The sequence below is a fragment of the Schistocerca serialis genome, chromosome 8, assembly GCF_023864345.2.
Source record: "Schistocerca serialis cubense isolate TAMUIC-IGC-003099 chromosome 8, iqSchSeri2.2, whole genome shotgun sequence".
NCBI classification, from domain to species: domain Eukaryota; kingdom Metazoa; phylum Arthropoda; class Insecta; order Orthoptera; family Acrididae; genus Schistocerca; species Schistocerca serialis.
The window spans coordinates 578104900-578123479 of NC_064645.1; positions in this window are offsets into that span (position 1 = coordinate 578104900).

An 18580-nucleotide genomic window follows, 5' to 3' on the forward strand; every position below is an offset into this window, starting at 1 on the left:
ACTCACGGATCCATCATATTAAACATAATGTTGCTGTAAATTCCGCTGTTCGATTTCCGTAAAACACAACAGAAACACATCTTCACTGATGGCGCTCTCAAAAATAACGTGATGCTGTACTGAGCTGAAACTCGGACTGAACATTTGGAAGGGATGAACACACCGGTCTACACCAGTAGAGCAACACAGCGATGCCAGATCACTCGCAGTGTTGTGTTCACTACTTTTCTAACACACTTTGTGTACTCAGAATATTAGCGGTGTTTTTACACTTACTTTGGGCCTGCGCTCGGCATTATGTTAGTTTCTTACATTGCGTTGATCAAGAAGCATTACGACCAAACACATACGGCGAGAGTTGGTCGGCATGATTTGATGAATGTTACGTATTTTGTTGACGAACGATTATTAGCAACGTGACGCTAAAAGCTTTCCTCTAATAATATAAAAGAAATAATATAAAAGAACTGATCCAAATCTCTAGTTTCAAAATACACTTAATGACATCTCTCTTAAAACAAAAACAAAGTGTGGCCTTCTTTTGAACTCACCTTTTTTCCCATTTCGACTGTTCACTTTGCCGCCAGTCCATATCACAAAGGTCGAACTAAAATAGCCAGTCTCCATTTTTCTTTCTTCAGTCCACTAACACTGATAACATTCCTGCTTTTGTATTCTTCCTGGGAACTATATTAAGTTTTACACAGCTGCTACAACATTATTATTAATATTATTATTATTACTCGACAATAATTATTGCATAGACAGTGGAATTACTAGAATAGTTTTTGTATTATATATATATATATATATATATATATATATATATATATATATATATATATATCTGTAACTACGTACCAGGTTAACCAAGAATGCTAATGCGCTGCTTCCTGGACTCGGGTAGGAGAGCTGGCCCTGGATCGAATGCGCCCGGTGGATTAACGACGAGGGTCGGTGTGCCAGCCGGCCTGGATGTGGTTTTTAGGCGGTTTTCCACATCCCACTAGGTGAATGCTGGGCTGGCCCTACGTCCCGCCTGTTACACGACTTGCAGACATTTGCAACACGTTCGCACGATTTCATGATTTACGCTAGATGCAGACAGCTGGGGTACACTGATTCCATACCGCCATACCGGTGGGGGGGGGGGTTATGGGGTGGCGGCAGGAAGGGCATCGAGCCACCCCTTCAAATTAACCTTGCCAAATCCTATTGTAACCATGCCAACCCTGCGAAAACTGTGGGACAAAGGCGCAAGCAAAAGAAGAAAGAAGATATCTGTAACTGGTCAAATTACTGTATATGTTAGCGTTTATTATTTGTTATGATATTGGAATTATCAGTATTTAATTTATCAGTTTTGTCAGTGTAAAACCTTGGTCTAGTATTAGAGAGAATCTTATCAAGTTATGGCTCTTCTTTACACATTGATAAATCTTCAAGGTTTACAGAGATAATTGTAATGCTTGGCTCTGATACGAGCCTTTCCCTATAGTTGGATACCATCTTGCTCATCTTATATTGAATGTATGTTTGTTTCTGGAGTGCTGATGTTCAGTTCAGTATTGGAAATAGATTCCAAGTACCTATGCAGCCACCAAGGAATCATGCAAAATTGGTGCACACTGGTCACGTAGCATTTAATTGTAATTGTAATGCTTGTAGTACCATGTTTTGGAACATTTTGTATAACTTGTAAACTATAGTGTGTGTTTCTGACACGATTAAATAAATAAAAAATCAAGTTGTGGCGTCCAGGTTCTCTCTTACATCAAATCAAGTTTGTGAATGTAGAAAACGTCTATTCTATGAGTTTGATAAGCGTTTTAAGATGCAGTGAAATAATTACCCACTTAAGGCGGATGTCAGGTAAGCAGCACTGGACCATCCACTGAACATTAGCCAGTTAACATGGCTCTGATTGTTCTTGGGACTTGTCCAGGGCATAGACTCAGTTGTTACAAATATCGTAGTCATGTGATTTAATAACAGGGACCTAGGTCTCGAAACTAAAGGAAAGGTAAAGAAAATTGAAGGTGTCTTGATGTAGTTCAGGCTGTTATGTTCGGGAAGTTTAGTATAGAAAGTAGCAGAAGGCCTTAGTTGCCTCTGGCGGCAATCTAATAGCTTTATTGAAAGTCCATACATTTGTTTCAAGGAAACAGAGGCATAATATTGCGGCTTGTAATCAGCCCTACAAGAAAGAAGATATATTCTTTTTGCAGTCGAAAAAACTTATTTCTAGTAGTTGGATCGTATGTTCCGTATTTGGGACTGAAGCGCTGTTTGACGAGGGTCCGAAGATGTACATTACGTGGCGAAGGCTGAGGTCAGTACAATGGCTGTGCTCCGTACGTTATCAGGTTATGCACATGATGGTTCATAAATACACACCTTACAGTCGTGTTTACTGAGTTAACAGAAAGAGCAGCTCGAACGAGGCGTAATTGTGAAAAAAAAAAAAAAAAAGGGACGGGACACTCCATCCGAGAGACATCAGGTGTATTACTTCCACGAAGGTCTACAGTTACGTGAAGTGGGAAGCATTAAATCGAATCATGGCTATGATGGGCCTAAAGAGTTACAATATACGAACTGCCTAACTTGAAGGAATATTGTACTGAACAAACATCAGACGACCTTGACGCTAAGTGGCTGGGAAAAATAATTCCCACAAAAGTTTTCATGAGAGAATTGTTGCCCAAAAGTCACCGAGTTCGAGAGTGAAAGCTTGACGTTGCTCAAAATCGTGCGAACAACGTCTTTATTGATCCATAGAGCACTATAAGTAAATTTTTCGATGTGCTGAGTCGCTGCACACGATGTGGCGGTACACCTTATCTAACAAGTGCAAACCAGGAACTTCAACACCGTTCCGTGTAGCCTCGAAAACATGGTATTCTATACTAGTTAAAGGCGTGAATCATTTGAAATACACTTGTGTTAATTAATCAAGGTAGATCATGGGGAGATCAATGAACAGAAAGGGTAGTACCAGAACGATAACACCTGGGAAAAGTCTAAATTTGATCCGATAACGGAAATACACGTTGATCTACAAGAGATCTGAAAGTTTTCAAATGAACGGTGGTTTTTACGAAAAAAGTATTGTTTACAAAAAAGTTGAGGATTAAAATCTATGTGATTTTCGTGGTAACTTACGAAAAGTTATGTCATCCAATTGGCTGCAAGTCCCGCGATCATGATTTTCAACTCTCAGCCGGAAGTTATTCATAACTCGGGCAAACATGGCTTGGTCAATGAAAACTATCTCTTGTTTAAGCTACCTCAAGTTGAATTAAACTCCATTAAACTTTGGAGTGTGTGAACAGATACATGTTCTTTCAAATATCCCCGCAAGAAATACCCAGAAGTCGACGTATATGGTGATGTTGGTGGCGACGCCACGTCACCGAAACAAGAAACGAGGCGTTCGGCGAAAATATTCCTCACAAATGATTAGGATACATCTGCAACATGGGATGTTGCACCGACCCGCTGAAAATAAACACTCTTCGTGTTCATCCGTCATCTCTTCAGTTCTGGCAGAAACAACGCATTCAGTAAGTATAAGCTGCGTTCAGAGTCCACTGTCACTAAAAAGACACGATTTCACCGAAAGTACCTATGGCACACCACGTGAGGAGTGAAGAGGTCTTTCAGAAACTGTGCGGCGTCTCAAAAACGGTAGTTCTGTAAATTGACCACTTAAGTACAAATGCATCTCGTCGCTCATAAACACTATTGCATATGGGTCGTATGTCTCACATCAAAGACTTACTTTTACAGATAAATACTTTGCGTTGAAATCACCCTTACAGCGAGCGGTGTTATTAAGTACCTCGTTTCACTAGCCAAGAAAGATGTAATTTTAGGATAGTTTACGAAATGGATATCTTCTGATATTTAGAATGTATTTATGTGTTTGAAACAAGCGAGAAGGAGAAGTTCGAGCAGTGAGAAGCGACAGCGGCGCGTTACGACATGTTACGTACCTGGCAGGCGCTAACAGCTCGATGTGTAGCTGCAGGCTGTGGCACGCTGATCATCCTTCTGTAGTGTAAATTACGAAGGTAATTTACGCCTCGTGGACGTTAAACGTGACGATGTATGGTACTTCTCTTAGTCTTTGAGACGTCAGCAGAAGACTTTCGCCGGAGTGGCACCTAGCACGAGGTCCATTGTGGTGAACACCGACTTGCGGACGCGGACGCGGACACTACCCGTTGGCTGCCTCAGAAAACAGATTAAATTTGGTGTAAGAGGTCCTGCTGAGTGCTGTTGAAGGATTCGGTCCGAACAATGAAACAGCATATTTTAGCAGATGGCGCTATGTTCTATCACCACCCTAGATTTGTGCTAGGTAGTTACTTTTAGAGGCGATTTGTGAGAGAACTCTACATATGTAGAATTTTTTAGGTTTTTGGAATACGTATTATGTTCGAATATAATGAATATTTTGGAGTCTAGAAATCTACTCTGTAGGAATCAGCGTGGGTTTCGAAAAAGACGATCGTGTGAAACCCAGCTCGCGCTATTCGTCCACGAGGGCCATAGACACGGGTTCCCAGGTAGATGCTGTGATTCTTGACTTCCGCAAGGCGTTTGATACAGTTCCTCACAGTCGTTTAATGAACAAAGTAAGAGCATATGGACTATCAGACCAATTATGTTATTGGATTGAAGAGTTCCTAGATAACAGAACGCAGCATGTCATTCTCAATGGAGAGAAGTCTTCCGAAGTAAGAATGATCTCAGGTGTGCGGCAGGGGAGTGTCGTAGGACCGTTGCTATTCACAATATATATAAATGACCTCGTGGATAACATCGGAAGTTCACTGAGGCTATTTGTGGATGATTCCGTAGTGTATCGAGAGGTTGTAACAACGGAAAATTGTACTGAAATGCAGGAGGATCTGCAACGAATTGACGCATGGTGCATGGAAAAGCAATTGAATCTCAAAGAAGACAAGTGCAATGTGTTGCGAATACATAGAAAGAAAGGTCCTTTATCATTTAGCTACAATATAGCAGGTCAGCAACTGGAAGCAGTCAATTCCATAAATTATCTGGGAGCAGGAATTAGGAATGATTTAAAATGGAATGACCGTGTAAAATTAATCGTCGGTAAAGCAGATGCCAGACTGAGATTCACTGAAAGAATCCTAAGGAAACGCAGTCCGAAAACAAAGGAAGTAGGTTACAGTATACTTGTTCGCCCACAGCTTGAATACGACTCACCGGTGTGGGATCCGTACCAGATAGGGTTGATAGAAGATATAGAGAATATCCAACGGAGAGGAGCGCGCTTAGTTACGGGATCGTTTAGTAATCGCGAAAGCGTTACGGAGATGATAGAAAAACTCCAGTGGAAGACTCTGCAAGAGAGACGCTCAGTAGCTCGGTACAGGCTTTTGTTGAAGTTTCGAGAACATACCTTCACCGAGGACTCAAGCAGTATATTTCTCCCTCCTACGTATATCTCGTGAAGTGACCATGAGGATGAAATCAGAGAGATTAGAGCCGACGCAGAGGCATACCGACAGTCTTTCTTTCCACGAACAATACGAGACTTGAATAGAAGGGAGAACCGATAGAGGTACTCAAGGTACCCTCCGCCAAACACCGTCAGGTGGCTTGCGGAGTATGGATGTAGATGTAGATTTGTTAGATTACTATTATCGGACTATTCATAAGCGTCAACTAACTCACAACAGATGTGTGATTCCGCTCATGGTGTGCCGCTTAAAGTGAAGGGGCCTATCCAACGGATTTGGTAAATGCTCATAATTCTAAATTATGTAATATTATATGTCAATTAAAATAACCCAAAAATACTTCTGCACCTAATGAATAACATCCTTTTAATTTTCATACCTCTTTCGTTTCTGGAATTTATAAATAGTCACCATGAAAATTTTAGCACTTATTAATTATGTACTTATTAGGTAAACAAACGAAAAAATCAGCTAAGTAACTCTCTATTTTGACCATACAATGTATTAAAATCTCAGCCCGTTTGGGCATCACCCGATAGTATTGTACTTAGCAGGGCATGAGTGTATCTGGCGGATGACTGGTGACTAGTATTTATCGAAGTATGTTTTGAAACCAATGGAATCTGGTGGCTAGCTTGTTGTTCTGGACTTCGACCATTATTTTTGTGTTTCTGAAGACAGTTTAGGTAGTAACACGCCTTCTGCACTGTGGCAACGGTTTAGTGTAGCACATTTTTGGTATCTGCACGATAATACTGCAGTCCACAAAGCAAGAACGTTGCATCGCTGTTAGGAGAAAACACACGAGTTTGCTGAAACGACATGCACCAAAAATTTTTGGATCAACGTTATGATTTGCCTGCTTTGTGTTCTTCTGGTACAAGCATTCCTCCTGAACATTTTCCTGGTAATCGCTACCTGCAGCCACCTGCATAATGGAGGTAAAACTCCATCCTCAGTTCTTGTTTCAACCTCCTCCTCGCCTTATCTGGGATGGATAATATAGTGCCACGAGTCCTATGCTTGTTATTCTTTCAAGCAATTAACTATCTTGTCGCCTCTTTGCCTGAGGTCGATTTATGTGGGAGCACAGAATTCTAAATTCATTAATAAACAGAGAATTAACGGAGGCAGAACTGCATTCGTATGCAGTAATAGTTAGGTCGAACTTTAGTATCTTTTTCTGCAGTAATATTCAAATGGTTCTGGATCTTAACGGCGGTTGGTTGTGGAACGAAAGTAAGTAATGGGTCAAGCTCCAAAACACTGATTATGTGGTTGGAGTATAAGAGTGGAGAAACTTCAGGATAAGGAAATCAGGCACAAGTACATAACAGTGATCTCAGAAAGGTACCAGTTAGTTGAATGTAGTCAATTGCAGTCATTGGAAAAGGAATGGACAAGGTACAGGGACACAGTACTAGAAGTGGTTACTGAATGTCTTGGAACAGTAGTGTGTAAAGGTAGGATGAAGCAAACAGCTTGGTGGAATGACACAGTCAAGGCAGCCTGTTAAAGGAAAAAGAAGGCGTATCAAAAATGGCTACATACTAGAACTCAGGTAGACAGAGAAAATTATGTTGAAGATAGAATCAAAACCAAGCAGATAATTACAGCATCCAAGAAGAAATCTTGGGAAGACTTTGGAAACAGGTTGGAGTCTTTGGGTCAAGCTGCTGGAAAACCATTCTGGAGTGTAATTAGTAGTCTTCTAAAAGGAGGTAATTTGGAAATGACAAGTATCTTGGACAGGTCAGGAAAAGTGCTGGCGAATCCTGTTGATGCCTTGGGCAGTTTGAAGAGTTGCTCAACGTAGGTGAAAATACGATCAGTAATGTTTCAGATTTCGATGTACAATGGTATAGGAATGATGATGGAAATAGGATCACATTTGAGGAAGTGGAGAAAATGGTCAATAGATTGCAGTGCAATAAAGCGGCTGGGGTGGATGAAATTAAGTCGGAACTCATCAAATACAGTGGAATGACAGGCCTTAAATGGCTACACATGATAACTGAAATGGCGTGGGAGTCGGGACAGGTTCCATCAGACTGGACAAAAGCAGTAATCACACCAATCTTTAAACATGGAAACAGAAAAGATTGTAGCAACCACAGAGGTATCTCTTTAATCAGCGTTGTGGGTAAAATCTTCTCAGGTATTGTTGAAAGGAAAGTGCGAGTATTAGTTGAGGACAAATTGGATGAAAATCAGTGTGGGTTTAGGCCTCTTAGAGGTTGTTAGGACCAGATCTTTAGCTTACGGCAAATAATGGAGAAGTGTTATGAGTGGAACAGGGAATTGTATCTATGCTTTATAGATCTAGAAAAGGCATATGACCGGGTTCCTAGGAGGAAGTTATTGTCTGCTCTACGAGATTATGGAATAGGAGGCAAACTTTTGCAAGCAATTAATGGTCTTTACATGGATAGTCAGGCAGCAGTTAGAGTTGACGGTAAATTGAGTTCATGGTTCAGAGTAGTTTCAGGGGTAAGACAAGGCTGCAACCTGTCTCCACTGTTGTTCATATTATTTATGGATCATATGTTGAAAACAATAGACTGGCTGGGTGAGATTAAGATATGTGAACACAAAATAAGCAGTCTTGCATATGCGGATGACTTAGTTGTGATGGCAGATTCGATTGAAAGTTTGCAGAGTAATATTTCAGAGCTAGATCAGAAATGTAAGGACTATGGTATGAAGATTAGCATCTCCAAAACGAAAGTAATGCCAGTGGGAAAGAAATATAAACGGATTGAGTGCAAAATAGGAGGAACAAAGTTAGAACAGGTGGACGGTTTCAAGTACTTAGGATGCATATTCTCACAGGATGGCAACATAGTGAAAGAACTGGAAGCGAGGTGTAGCAAAGCTAATGCAGTGAGCGCTCAGCTACGATCTACTCTCTTCTGCAAGAAGGAAGTCAGTACCAAAACTAAGTCATCTGTGCACCGTTCAATCTTTCGACCAACTTTGTTGTATGGGAGTGAAAGTTGGGTGGATTCAGGTTACCTTATCAATAAGGTTGAGGTTACGGATATGCAAGTAGCTAGGATGATTGCAGGTACTAGTAGTTGGGAACAATGGCAGGAGGGTGACCACAATGAGGAAATCAAAGAAAAACTGGGAATGAACTCTATAGATGTAGCAGTCAGAGCGAACAGGCTTAGATGGTGGCGTCATGTTACACGCATAGGAGAAGCAAGGTTACCCAAGAGACTCATGGCTTCAGCAGTAGAGGGTAGGAGGAGTCGGGGTAGACCAAGGAGAAGGTACCTGGATACGGTTAAGAATGATTTTGAAGTAATAGGCTTAACATCAGAAGAGGCGCCAATGTTAGCACTAAATAGGGGATCATGGAGGAATTTTATAAGGGGGACTATGCTCCAGACTGAACGCTGAAAAGCATAATCAGTCTTAAATGATGATGATGAACTATAGTTTAAAATTTTGAAATTCATTCCTGAAATTCAGCTGGGCTGTAGTGGAAATACATGTGCTACCTAAAGCGACATATGAAAAATTGAGCTCGATTCGAACACGGATTCCCCGCCATACCACTAACGCTATCCAAGCACGCTCCGCAGATCGAACCAAACTTCCACATGTCACACATCTATCTATTTCTTCTCGTAGGTTATTAATTCATTTACCTACACGCACGCATTTTATGATTCCCATGCAAGTTTCAGAGTCAAGACATCTGTGCCTATTACAGTTAAGTTGAATTTTGTGAATAAATTTCATTATTTGTAACTGTTGTTCGTTGTCATATATATATATATATATATATATATATATATATATATATATATATATATATATACAGGGTGTTACAAAAAGGTACGGCCAAACTTTCAGGAAACATTCCTCACACACATATAAAGAAAAGATGTTATGTGGACATGTGTCCGGAATCGGTTAAATTCCATGTTAGAGCTCATTTTAGTTTGTTCTTCCACCTACGCTCAATGGAGCACATTATCATGATTTCATGCGGGATACTCTACCTGTGCTGCTAGAACATGTGCCTTTACAAGTACGACACAACATGTGGTTCATGCACGATGGAGCTCCTGCACGTTTCAGTCGAAGTGTTCGTACGCTTCTCAACAACAGATTCGGTGACCGATGGACTGGTAGAGGCGGACCAATTCCATGGCCTCCACGCTCTCCTGACCTCAACCCTCTTGACTTTCATTTATGGGGGCATTTGAAAGCTCTTGTCTACGCAACCCCGGTACCAATTGTAAAGACTCTTCGTGCTCGTATTGTGGACGGCTGTGATACAATACGCCATTCCCCAGGGCTGCATCAGCGCATCAGGGATTCCATGCGACGGAGGGTGGATGCATGTATCCTCGCAAACGGAGGACATTTTGAACACTTCCTAACAAAGTGTTTGAAGTCACGCTGGTACGCTCTGTTGCCGTGTGTTTGCATTCCATGATTAATGTGATTTGAAGAGAAGTAATAAAATGAGCTCTAACATGGAAAGTAAGCGTTTCCGGACACATGTCCACATAACATATTTTCTTTCTTTGTGTGTGAGGAATGTTTCCTGAAAGTTTGGCCGTACCTTTTTGTAACACCCTGTATATATATATATATATATATATATATATATATATATATATATATATATATATATATATATATAAGTCGAAAATGAGGCTGTGACTAAAATGACAATGGTGGTCTATGAATTCTCGTTGCCTTGATTCCAAAATCTGCACGGGAATCACAAGATGTGGGAGAGTGGGTAGATGAATTAACAGTCTATGGGAAGAAATAGATAGATCTGTGACTTATGGAAGCCTGGGTCGGTCTGGGGAGCGTGCTTGGATAGCCTAAGTGGTAAGGCGACCACTAGTAGTAAAGCGGGAAATCCGCATTCGGCTCACGGTCCGGTACAATTTCCATAAGTCGTTTTAAGTAGTACATCGATATTTATTACAGTTAAATTGAATTTTAGCGATAAATTTCAGTAATAACATCACATTTTGTCTGCCACATGCCACAATGAATTCCATTGCTCCCCAGTTAATATAATAATACACCCTTGGGCGCTGTGGAGGGTATTATGGTTGCGTCTGCCTCTTTCGTTATTTGGTGGTCCCCTGGTTGCAGGGGAGGAGTGTCTTACGAGGGAGCATCATTGCTGCCGGTGAGGAGTGCAGCCACACGCCAGTTCACATCACCCTGGTTAGTTCATTGGGTGGCTAGACACGGACGACAGCTGCGCTTCCACTCTTGTGTTGTTGCCACAACTGCTGACAGCTGTATTCGCTACGCTGCTTCTCGATCTTCTGTTATGATCTCCTATGCCGCAGGGCACTGAGGTTGGTCGATAAAGTAACTCGCTACCCAAGCCGACATTGAGGCTTCCGTACCGATTCAGATGCTGCGGATCAGTATCGCCATTACTGGGATACAGCGGACAGCCCCAAATAATATGTTCTGACATGCCCTCTTCATCAGAGGCAAATTCGGAGGTTTGTCTTCAGCTAGTTCGATGCCAGTAGATTAGGTAAAGCCTCATGACCCGTCGGACGTGTCGAGGGTTTGTGACTGGTACTTACAATTTAATGCTCGTAGGTAAACAGATGACAATGCGCCCTTTTGGTGGTAACAGGGAGGGCTGTGCCGGACCACCACGCAACCGTCTCTACACGACCAGTTTGGTATCTAGTCGTCAGTTACGAAGAATAATGCAAACATCCCCGGCCCCAACCGTTACGGTGCGCGAAGAAGGTGGACAAGGGAACACCCGAAATGGGACAGAGATCAATGACTGGATTCTGTTCAAGGGTGACTGCAGCATTTGTCTTACGCATTATCATCGTATACTGGAAACATCCGCCAGGCTGTGGCTAAGCCATGTCTCCGCAATATCCTTTCTTCTAGGAGCGCTAGTCTTGCAAGATTCGGAGGAGAACTTCTATGGAGTTTGGAAGGCAGGAGACGAGGGGCTGGCGGAAGTAACGCTATGAGGACGGGTCCTGAGTCGTCCTTGGGTAGTCACTCAGTATGGTGTGAAATGTGTAGGCGTGAATAGTTGAGAGGCGTTCGTTGTTAGTGGTATTTGCGTGGTCGCCACTTTTTCGCAAATTAATAGAACTTTGGAAATTGTCGTCTGAGTTTGACGAGAATTTAACAGATATGGTTCCCACTTGACACCGAAACGATGTGAACTGAGTATAACATGTTTATTTCCCAGAAATTGAAAGGATCTTCTCAATAATTAAGAATGTGTTAGAAAAGACACGAAATTCTGGTTGATTGTTTTCCTCGGATCTGAGTTGTAACTTATCATTTTCCAGCTGCCTGGGATATCCAACAAAAACTGAAGAACTTATTCCAAGGAAGGCTCGAGAGGCAGTCATTCTGATATTGAGATGTAAGGGGCCGTATATGCTTATGGAAGGAAAAAAAGTCGTTAGAGCACTTGTCGTTAAAGGCAGAGGTCCAGCGTTCGAGTCTCGCTCTGGTACACAGTTTTAATTTGCCAGGAAGTTTCATATCAGCGCACACTCCGCTGCAGAGTGAAAATCTCGTTCTGAATACAAAACCAGCTGCCCTTCTCCAAACGTTTTTGACGTCAGCCGTGTCTGGTAAGGATTCCACACGGAGCAGGAAGACTCCTGAAGATGACGGTAAAACGTAGTGTAGTCAGTTTCTTTACTGTATCTGCTGCATCTTCTAATTGTTCTGCTAATAAAACGCTGCCTTTGGTTCGCTTTCGCCTTGAAAATTTCCATCTAATCGTTGTAACTTAAGTTGTTCGTAGTTTTAAACCTTAGATATCCAGCAGAACTGACAGTCTTTATATTTGTGTGATTTATTTTGTAACTGAAATTTAACGGATTTTTTTTAGTACTTACGTGGATGACGTCATACATCGTATTATTTAGTGTCATTTGCTACTTTTAACACCATGCAAATATCTTGTCTAAATAATTTCCCATTTGTTTTTATCTTCTGATGATTTTACTAGACAGCATCATTTGCAAACAGCTGTCCTGAATCGTTTATATAGATTAGGAACAGCAGAGGGTCTGTAACACATCCTTGTGGAATGTCAGATACCACTTCTGTTTCACTGGATGATTTTCTGTCACTTACTGCGAACTGCGACCTTTCTGACAGGAAACCACGAATTCAATCGCGTATCTGCGGCGATACTCCATAGGCACCTAACCTGATTAGAAGCCGCTTTGAGGAAAGCCTTCTGAAAATCTGGAAACATGGAATAAATCTGAGATTCCCTGTCGATAGTACTCGTTACATCGTGTGAATAAGTAGCCAGTTGCGTTTCACAAGAACGATATTTTATGTATCAGTGCTATGCGTCATTAGAGCTTTTTCCTCGAGGCAACTCATAATGTTCGAACACATTATATATTCCAAAGTCCTACTGCAAATCGAGTTCAGTGATATGGCTGCGTAATTCAGCGGAGTACTTTTGTTTCCTTTCTCGTGCATTTCTTAGATGTGCCGTGAAGTCCACTGTCGTACAACTTGCCTTTATTGAGGTTATTACTTTGTTTTTATGTCACTGAAGATCCCAGTCCCTCATCTCCTTGAATCTACGCTCACACAGCTTTATGCTTGTATGTTTCCTTCCCTGCTCCCCTTATAGCTACGCCATCATAGGTTCGCAAATATCGACATGGTGCAAAACTTGGTTTGACCAGTTTATGCTGAATGTCTTTGAGGTGAACTAAAGCTTTAGTTACGAATCAGAGCAGTTCACCCGTAAAGAGGACAACGAGTGTTAACGGTATTTCAGGAAGAATGATAGAACATTTCCCATTTAACGTATTGAGACGCAATTTTGCTGAGACTTCGTCCACTTATTCTAACATGTTTTGTCAGTTAAGTTGTTAGATGCAGTTGCTGCTGGGCTTGATTTAATCTATTTGTGAACATACTGAGATTATTTGTGTTTAAAGGGGTCTAAAAATTTTATCACGTGCTGAACCGCACGTTACTGAAGAAAATGAGTACTTCTGCATTCTTAGAGGATCGAAATTTTGTCATTTCTGCACGTCATACAAGAACAGACACAAAAAGTAATAAAGTAATACCAGTTCTCTTACAAAAAGGCGGCTAACTGAAAATTTACAATACGCCTACTTAATGTTACAGTTGAAACTAGTTCAAGCCCTTTATTTTTAAGTTAATTTTTTATTTTTATTTATTTATTTATTTGAAACTCAACTTGCAGGGATAATATTTTCAGCATATAGTAACATGTTACAGGAACTATATCTGGTATCTTTGACAACTGTTTCACAGTACACACGTTTAGTAACATCCTTTGTCGTTACCAGCATTACTCTTTTCATTACTCTTTTCTTAAAAATAGTGCTAATAATGAAGATAATATTAAGATAAAAATAACCACTACGAAACTTTTAACATTAGTAGAAAAAGCAGCAAGGTGTACAGGAACACAACACCCGAGCAAAGGATATTAAACGTCTTGTAGGTAATGTGATGGAACTTAAGACTGAACTGATGATGATGTTTGGTTTGTGTGCGCCTAGAGAAAGTCAGAATTTTTACACAGTCCAATTTCTTTCACAGTCCAATGTAGCCACTGTCACGAATAATGATCATGATGATGAAATGATAAGGAGAACACTAACACCCAGCCCCCGGGCAGAGGAGACTGAACAAATGAATTTTCTGTACGACAACTCTTCTCCATCGAACACTATCTTCACAGAAACTCATGCCATTAAAGTTTTAAGTTATATCATAATCAATACTAGCACAGTAATTCAACACTATTTTATCAGAAAGGAAAACTTACCTGAATCTCTGAAACCACTGAAGGGTGTTTTCCTTTTTTATGTTATTGTCTTCTGTCAAGCACCGACTGAGAATTCAGTTAATATAATAATATTTCAACGTATTTCCATTTAAAATTGTACGTCCTCGACTTCTTCCCACGCGTCGGATTACCTCTCTAAGTAATTCCTCAGAAAATGAAAGGTGTAGTATAAATGTTAACTCGAAAAAAATAAGAAAATGTCTGCCTGCTTCTGTATCTTTTAGAAGGTGGATTGTATCACCGGTGTCCTTAGTAACTATACTAGACAAAGAAATTGCGTTATAAATACATATTTCGTATAGATATTTACCACTGACCGTTTTCTACAACGTCAGCGTCGAGAAGGAGAAAATTTGCAACAATAATGTGATGCCCTTTCCCTTCCTGGAAAAAAATGAGAAGTTAACTTACATTCCGTATTTCGCCTCTTCCCTTGCCTGTCGTTTTCTGCAGAGAATTTTCAGTTCTAATTTTTAATTTAGTGTAGACGGGGTTTCGGCTGAGTACCCTTTCGAAATTAAAACATGACATGAATGTCGAATGGGTAGCAACGTGCTAATTTTCACCATTGCTTTGTTATGCGCTGTTAAATTATCCGTAGTAGCAAACAGATGATATAATGATAGCTGACAGTAAGGAGGCGTAGTACTTTCGAACTTTACGAAATTGATCTCTTGCCTTTCAGTTGTGCAACCTAATGCTGTAATTCAGAATAATTGCGTGGCGCGTTGAACTGGTTTTTTCTTAAGGAGGTGAAAATAAAAGAGGCGAGGGAGTGGCCTACGTTTTACCGCTTCCAGGCACCGAGCTACTGCCAAGTCATCTTACGCTGAACCGTCTCTTTTTCATCCAAAGTACCACAGAAAGCTGTTATTAGCATTAGCGTAAAGAGGACCCTGAAACGTATTAGTTATCCCTGCTTATATCTTTACCGTAAATCCGTTGGGAGCAGTTGCCGGCTACATCTGTTCTGTCTTGGAGTTAGATAAGCGATTACTTTTGCAGTTAAAGAGATGCCAAACTCATAGAAAATCATGCTATCGATCAATGGTAGATGAAGGTCGATATCGTTCCTTTCCCTACACTGCGACAATCATTTACGTTTCTGTTAATCTTCCATATATTCCATCAATACGAATAAAATAATAATTCATTGCGGATTTCTGTTCAAAAAATGCCTGTATCGACGAATTATATTTTTATAAAATGACTCTACAAGCTTCGCAGTGACACCGAATGTCTTAGTCAGATTAAAGAAATTCTTGAATGCATATCGAAATTAATTTTGGTTGGCAAGATCTTCTCTATGCCGTCGGCGATTTAGTTACTAGTTTAATTGCATTCGTACTGAACATAGCTGCTGAAAGCAGTGTTGCCCTCAGTATCATAGTACGTGCATTTGTGATCTTTATATATCTGCAATGTACCAAATGAGTTAGCTCATTACCATCGACACATGTAACTGTCTCTTACTAGTCCATTGTACATAGAAGGATATCTTTACTGTTTCGTCTTCTATCGTGATATAGTAATAAGAACTATTTATAAGAAGATAAAGATTTGTTTTGATGAAACAAGATAGAGGCTATAATATTAACTGAAAAGATGCTTTTTACACTCAGTGCTCTATTAGAGTCATGATTGTTTTGGTTGTGCCGTCCCTATCCCCCTATAAATTTTGAAGTGAGGATTTTTACTGAAACGTGAGCTTCGTGAATGTTACAAGGGCACCAGATGGAACAGAGACAATAATCAGAATAAAAAAGTATAAATAAATGTCGCGTAAACTATGAGATCAACCACACAACGTTGCTAAAGGATTTATATAAGGCGTGTCAACAACACGGTACAATAGGGAGTGGTACATACTTTTGAGAAAAGTTGATCGGCAGACAAGTTCATTACTAACTTCCGATGAAAGTGAGAGTTAAAACAGTCGATCCAAAGGTCACTCTCACTACTTCTTATAATCAACGCGCTTCACAGGTCAGTGTCAACAGTACGTAAGTGACGCGTAATTCCCGATTAATTTTTGAGTCTAATGACTCAATGTGGACATCAATTTCAGTACGAGGTGTGTTTCAGTTGTTGAAACACTAATTATGAAAATTATTTATATTGTTTGGTTGTAGAGATTTTCATTATTTGGAGTGTGAATTTATGTCTATAAGGCTCGCTGAATTCAAGTGAAAGAAGTAAATTTCTTCTCATACGACTGTTTTGTGAAGCACACAAACGAAATAAAATTCAAAGATGAGAAAAGATGTTTGAAGGTCTTATCGTTGTAAATTACCTTATTTATACAAATGAGGTTGGTAATGGGATTCTGGATCTTTCTAGAGAAGCCTTCGGCAGATTGATTTATCTTACAGAAGGCCTAGGTAGACATTATAAAGTGCCGAAACTCTCACGCAAAAAAAAGTGACATGGGGTTCGGACTACGCTGTTCCTTGAAAAATCTTTGGATATGAGGCTATTACGGTGGTATACAGAGTGCTTTTCCGTTTTTGCTGTAAATGTAAGACCTTTGTATTATAGTCACACTTGACAGATCCTCACTGTGTCTAATATCACTACTTGCGACCCGAGAAGTCTCAGCGTATCTAAGTCGGCGACCCATTCAGACCACTATCCGCTTGTACATTGTTTCCCACAATCCTTAAACTGCGACAATTTGCGTATGACTAAGCATACCAGGAACGCTGTCATTTTCGAAATGGAACTTCAAGAGATTAAAGAGAAACATCAGCATTATCTCAATAAACGCAAGATACAAAAACAATTTGTACTTGGTCAAAAGCTTGTAGCTGTCGTGCAATAAGACGTGAAGTATTCTGCATGTTCCATCGACAATTGTGTTCTATAAGAACCGAAAAATTTTATACTGAAAAGTAGCTTTTGTGAACTAGTTGATATTCTCGCTTACTTCTTTTTTTCTAAGTTCTATAATAATTATTTTTATAATTATCTCTGAAATTTCAACCGATTATGGTACGTTATAAGGTGGGCGTGTCATTTTTATTTTTGTGTGTTGCCGATGTGCACGTCAGAGAGGGAGAGCACGTTAAGTTACTTTTAAACTCTCTTTGTCCTTGTTGTGGCGCAGTCTTTGCCTCTGCGCAGTCTGATACATTCCTAGCTGAAATGCGGTAGGTGATGGACGTATTGAGTAGTGCTGTGTTGACATGAGATTCTATCTGTTAAATGAAGAAAGATGTATTGTAAAGGACAGTAAGGAGAGAATAGTATTATTTTTTTGTAAGAGAACTTCCAGATAAGACAGCAGCATGGCGTAGCTTTTTTGTTGGAATGATTAGTGTCGGCTAGTTAGTTTTTCATTGCTCAGAGCAGAGAAAGACCACCCCACTTCTCTCTGAGTTAACTGATTAAACTGTTTGTATTTTTATGGAAGTTGTCTGTTAACATTGTACCTTTTTAAAATCATTATTCACTTTGTTAAGCATAGTATCGTTCAGAGCAATGCTATGTGTGAATACCACATGAGGTTTTACTCTGACTTTTTGAACACACACTCCATTCTAAAATCGTTATCTTGGAACATCATTTCATAGAAGTAGCTACTCTCCCCATATCGCTGTCTGAAGAAGGTTTATCACTGCGCATTACCACATCGCATCATATGGAATGCAACCGTTTGAGTATTGTTTGGAAATATTATTTAAAAACAGAAATCTAGCTTAACCGCAGACTGCTTGCTGTTTGCTGTTATGCTTTCGAGAAACCTGCAGCAATGTTGACAAAACGTGAGGTAAGTAGAAATTATGATGAGGGCCAGATAATTGTTTTACTTTGATTAAAAATTTAATATAAAGACAGGTTCTATTAATACCAGTTGCAATTCACTTCAAATTAGGTTGTGTTTAGTCACAGTTTAGCACAAATAATTTAAATTGGATAACAATTTGTGGGTACATAGTTTTGGTAATATGTAGACCTAAATTTAATACAGAAACACATAGTGGGGAACTAACAACGTTTTTAAACTCTTTACAGAACTCCAGCATCGGACAGCCTATCTATGGTGGACTTTTGGCTCTCAGTCAATTACAGGTCTTGGCTGAAGAGTTTGCCATGTGCGTCTTCTTTGAAGAGGAAGTCAGCCATTCGATTATCGAGTGTATTTGAGTGGACAGTGCTTGGAGTGAAAAGATGTGTTTTATACCAGAGTCATATTAGAAGGATATGACAGCTCTGAGGAATCATTATTTTGAAT